General features: G+C 38.1%; 1 pseudogene; it reads left to right on the forward strand.

Moving 5' to 3' along the window:
* The first annotated feature begins 3028 nt into the window (after nucleotides 1-3028).
* Nucleotides 3029-4017, forward strand: LOC102492871 (DNA repair protein XRCC4 pseudogene; annotated as a pseudogene).
* The last annotated feature ends 2003 nt before the right edge of the window (nucleotides 4018-6020 follow it).

A 6020-nucleotide genomic window follows, 5' to 3' on the forward strand; every position in this document is an offset into this window, starting at 1 on the left:
AAACCTACAAATAGAACTTTCATTTTATCAATAACCTCATTCCTTGGTATTTACTCAAAGGATGAGAAGATATTCAGCTGGAAAGACACTTACATATCCATGTTCATTGCAGTATTATTTACAGTTGCTAAGACATGGAATCCACCCAAGTGCACAAGGATGGAGATTGGATCGAAAAGATGTGGCACATTGCTATGGAATATTACTCTGCCATAAGAAGCAATGAGATCCTCTTATTTGATCTGAAGTGGATGAACATAAAAGATTTAATGAGAAGAAAAGTAAGCAGACTATGAAAGACAAGCACCATATGTCCTTGCTCAATATAGACTGAATGTCTGCTCTTTATGATAGGAATTGATAGACCTGAAGATATAGTGGTAGGGGAGACAAGTGTGGATACCAGACACTATAAGGAAGGGGGTGTACAGTGACAGTGGTTGAGGGGTGTTTAGAGAGGTAGTTTTAGACAGACATAAGAATTTAAAGTTCTCTAATGGAAAAATATATTTGGTAATATCCTTGATTTGATGATAATGTCATGCCTGCTTTGACAAAGTATTGTTCTATGAAGATGTACAACAATTAAATGTAAATAAATAAATAAAGTGGAAAAAAGGAGAAAAAATAACTTGTTATACTCACAGATACCAGGAGAAGGGTTACATCATACTATGAGGGGAATATGAGAAAGCACTAAGGTTGATCATGAGGCAGATAGACATGAGGACACTGGGTAAAAAACTTATTGTGGTTTACACAGGAAGGAATGGGTGAGGCAGGGTAAGCAGGGATAGGACTGACTGGTTTGAATACTTCCCATGGGCTCTGGAATATTGTCTATCCCTCGTTCTCTGACCATGGGTGGCTAGGGCAGGTGGAGAGTGGCCTGGAGTATGTGAGAATAGTAAGGGGGTAATTGGAGATGTAGATTCCAGATTGCCTAGTTTATATTTGAAAAGTACACCCCTCAGAGGAGGACTTTTGGGAGGCACAGAAGTTGACAAGGGCAGGAGACAAAGATGGAGGTGACTCAGGCATATTAATGGTTTGTCTGAATAAGGCATGTCTGGCATGTATAAGTAGGGCAGATGCGAAAGCATCAAGTTTGTAGAAGCAATAAACATGGTTAATATACCTATAATGATGACAATTCAATCTTGCACCCAGGTCTTAGCTTTTCCTTGTTATTTCTTGATTTACTCTCTCTGTCCTCCTTTCCTGAGCTCACTCCCAAAAAATAAATTACTTGTTACAAGCCTCTTGTAATAAGACCCATCTCAGGGTCTGCTTTCAAGAAGGAAACTGGGTCAAGACCCATTTTTTTTTTTTTAAAGAGAGTATTTTCCTATAGGATATGTGCACTTGCCAGAGAGACAGAGAGAGACAGAGTGACAGAAAGTGAGTAGTCACCCTCCAGAGGGGATGGCCATGGCACAATCCCTTTTTCTTCATTCTCCTTTTGGGATTTTGGGCAAGCATACACATGTGCCCAGTGTGAGTTTTAAGCCAACAGGTCTGGAACTTGAACCCCGGTCGACTACATGGGAATCCAGCAATGTAACCATTATGTCATCTGCTTGTCCCAAGACCCTGTTTTGAAAGCAGTTCAGGATGGATTGAGAAAATCTCTGTTCCTCTGTCTGTGATATTCTTTGTTCACTCTTCCCAGTGTATTTCCTATGAAATATTTTTTACTTAAAACTACTGAAACTTTCTTGCTCATCTTTTACCTTAAAGTATTTTCTTTACTTCTTGGAAAATAATCCATAATTTATCAATGAATTCATCTAGCAAACATCTTTTCAGGGTTTGCCAAATGTAATCATGAGTTCATTCTGATAGATCTAATTCAAATTTCGTACCACAGGATAATTCTTCAACTGCTCCTATTGTCTATTTGTATTTTACTTCTCTTGAACTCTAGTTTCCCAAACCTTCATTATAATTGCTCATATACTCTATATGACATAATTAAGAATTACTGTTTTATGATAACCATCTACAGTAAACCTACAGAAATTTCAAGATTGCTTTATGTGCGTATGCATGCTCAAGTGTGTGTGCATATGTGATTAGCACTGATCTCTCTAAGGATATACTGTAGGTATATCATATTCAGAAGATATTTAAATTAATTATAGATTCCATTATGGGTAAGTTATTATATGATACACAGTTTGGTGTTTATTTCTATGTATATTCAGTTTTATGATTTTTAAATTCCTTGTTGGTTTTATTTTTGTAAATATTTTTTAAGTTTATTTCTTTCTTCTATGGGAGAGAGAGACACACAAAGATAGCCAGAGAGAGACACAGGGAAAGAAAGACAGCACTCCTAACAGGTTCCTCAATCCATGATCTACCTCAAGTCTTGGCTGGCCTGGATCCTGGGCATACATGTGCCTGATATGCCCAGGGAGGCCCTGGGATACAAATCTAGGACCTATTCCATGTAGATTCAGCTACATTACCACTGTACCACTACTGACCTTGTTATTTTAGTTTTGAATATTAAAACATTTGGGAGTTGGATGGTGGTGCAGCAATAAAATGCAAAGCTCTGCAAGGAAGACCCACAGGGAAAGTTATGAATTCACCTTGAGTGATCTTCCTGGGTGCAGGGGGCATGTGTGTGCCCATAATCTGGGCTAGCTGAAGCGGGGAATGGATTAAAGTTTTGGGACCCTCTTGGGGTGCTCTTTCTCTTGATCTCTTTCACACCTGGAATAAATGAACTTAATAAATAAATAAAATTCTTATAAATAAAATAACAATGACAACAACTATAAAAAAATTGAAATCACTCAAAAGTATAAACTTTATGCAAATATGAAGTCTTTCTTTCTTTTCTTGCCTGTCCTTCCTATTCCTAACCCATCCCCTCACAGGTAATTATCAATCATTGTATTTCATGGGGTGCTGTTTACATTTATGCAGATAAAAATCATTTGCATTGATATCAGTTTTTATATCATTTATTGTTAGTTTCAAGGTATGAAAAGTGAAGCTGGGAAGTGAAGTTATCGAAAGATAACCAGAAATGGAGAGAAAAGTAAGCAGAATCTGCCTTGCTTCTGAACGCAATATTATTCATTTTCTACAAGTATCTTGGGAGAAAACACTAGGATCTGATTTTGTTATTACCCTTACTGATGGTCAGTCTGCATGGATTGGGACAGTTTCTGAATCAGAGATTTCCCAAGAAGCTGATGACATGGCAATGGAAAAAGAGAAATATGTTGATGAGCTGAGAAAAGCGTTGGTGTCAGAAACAGGACCAACTGATGCATAAAACTTTAATTTTTCTAAAGAGTCTTGTCACTTCTCCTTCGAGAAAAACCTGAAAGATGTTTCATTCAGACTTGGTTCCTTCAACCTAGAGAAAGTTGAAATCCCAGCTGAGGTCATTAGAGAATTTATTTTTTACTGCCTGGACACCATTACAGAAAACCAAGCCAAAAATGAGCACCTGCAGAAAGAAAATGAAAAGCTTCTGAGAGATTGGAATGATATTGAAGAACGGTTTGAAAAATGTGTGAGTGCGAAGGAAGCTTTGGAGATGGATCTTTATGAACGGTTTATTTTGGTGTTGAATGAGAAGAAAACAAAGATTCGAACCTTACAGAAATCATTAAATGAAGTTCAAGAACTACAAAAGAACACTGAATGTGAAAAGGAAACGGCAACCTGTTCTGAAATGACTGTTGACAGAGATGCAATCTATGATGAAAGTACTGATGAGGAAAGTGAAAATCTGGTCTCTCTGTGTTGGCTGCAGCCACTGAAAGAAAAGAAGATTCTATTATTTCAAGTCCTGATGTCATCGATATTGCACCAAGTAGAAAGAGGAGGCAGCAAATGCTAAAAAATCTTGGGACAGAATCTAAAATTGCTCCTCAGGAACCTCAACTGCAAGAAAAAAAAAAACTTGATCCTTCACTACCCGAGTCATTGAAAAAGGAGCACATTTCAACCGAAAACATGTCTTTGGAAACGCTCTTTGATGAGATTTAACAGTCTCAAAAAAGTACTTCGATGTTCACTAGATTATGTTTTTTATTCATTTCTGTAAAATGAAAAAGCAAAATTTCAACTGAGCAGCAGCTATTACTGAACCTTACAGTTTAATTACATACACACTGAGTTGAAACCATTGTGCAAAATGGATTACACATGTATGTGAAGATCAGATTTGATGAGTGGTACATTATTCTAAACTATTCATTGAACATGCCTATAATTACATAAAATCTCAGACGTCTTGTTGCATAGGACACATTTATTTCATTCATTCACACATATTATACGTTGTTGCTATCTAACATCCTGTCTAGGAAGATTTTGAAATAGGACAAAAAAACTTTTTACAATGTCTGCAGTTCTTTTTGAATAGTCATGTTCTCAATAATGATATTTGAGCAATTTAATTTGTGGGATAATATATAAAACAGTTTAGTTTGTATGTAAACAGTATGAAAATCTAAAAATAAAGTTTTTTTTTTTTTGAGAGGTTTTCGCTATAGGGCGCCTGCGCTCGCCAGACAGACAGAGAGAGACATAGAGACAGAAAGAGAGAAATCACCCCCCAGGGGGGATGGTCACACCGCAATCCCTTCTCCTCCATTCTCCTCTTGGGATCTTGGGCACGCACGCACACGCGCCCGGCGTGAATTTTAAGCCACCGGGTCTGGGACGCAAACCACGGTCGACTACGTGGGAGTCCAGCAACATAGCCATTACACTAACTGCTGGTTCCCCAAATAAAGTTTTTGATATGTTGAAAAAAAAGTGAAGCTAACACAGGTGGGTAAGCTAGACAGGATACTCACTATGTGGGTTTTTTTTTTTTTGTCAATCTCAAAGACTTTAATCAATTTTTTTGGAGATGTTTATAAAAAGGATGAGGGTGGGAACCAGCAGTTAGCGTAATGGCTATGTTGCTGGACTCCCACGTAGTTGACCGCGGTTCGCGTCCTGGACCCGGTGGCTTAAAACTCACGCCGGGCGCATGTACGTGCGTGCCCAAGATCCCGAGAGGAGAATGGAGGAGAAGGGATTGCGGCATGACCATCCTCCCTGGGGGGTGATTTCTCGCTTTCTGTCTCTTCGTCTCTGTCTGTCTGTCGAGCACACGCACCCTATAGCGAAAACCTCTCAAAAAAAAAAAAAAAAAAAAAGGATGAGGGTGAAGACTAGGATAGAGCTGATTAAATTTTCCAAAGAATGGCTCTAGTCTAAATCGGCAGCTTATGGTTTTTTGCTTTCCAAAGCTCACAGACAAAATGGTATAGTAAAAGTTTTTGTTTTTTGGTTTTTGTTTTTTTCTATAAGATGCATGTACTTGCTGGAGAGAAAGAGAGGGAAAGTGAATCACCCCCTGCCCTCCTGGGGGAAGCATCCACACAGAGATTGAAAATGCTCAGAACTGTGCCTAAATATTGAGGATACAAATATGAGTCTCCTCCTGTTGGTGGTTTGCATGAGTAAATGGACTCATCCCTTAGGCATACCCAGCTTTCCGAAGTCTTTCCATTCTGTGTTGTGTTGTTCTCCTAAAGTAGGCTAGTGTCAGAAATTTCCCTTCTGAAATGTATTAAAATAGAAATAATGATTATTTTCATAATGCCCAAGTTCTTCCAGTTTCCTGGACCTCGCTAGGGTATGTGCCTTAGGACCATGTCCATAGGTGAGACTGAACTAATGAACTCTTGGATGGAGCCTAAGATCTATTCAATCATACCTTGTATCGAATGGGACAGATAATGCCTAGAATACCCAGGATAGGGATGAGGGTTTTGACATATTCCTTCTTTAAAAGATTTTCTTTTTGATTTTGGTTTTCTCATTATTGTTTGAATTTGGTAAGAGAGTTAAAACTTTTTTTTTTAAACTTCATCATGCTGTGGAATTTTTTCCTATCTCAGTCATGATAGAAGTATTAACTGAAATTTAGGGGTTTTGTTTTTTGTTTGTTTGTTTTGCCATAGGGTGTGTACACTTGCTGGAGAGAGGCAAAG

This window comes from Tupaia chinensis, unplaced genomic scaffold (genome assembly GCF_000334495.1).
Source record: "Tupaia chinensis unplaced genomic scaffold, TupChi_1.0 Scaffold149666_1, whole genome shotgun sequence".
NCBI classification, from domain to species: domain Eukaryota; kingdom Metazoa; phylum Chordata; class Mammalia; order Scandentia; family Tupaiidae; genus Tupaia; species Tupaia belangeri.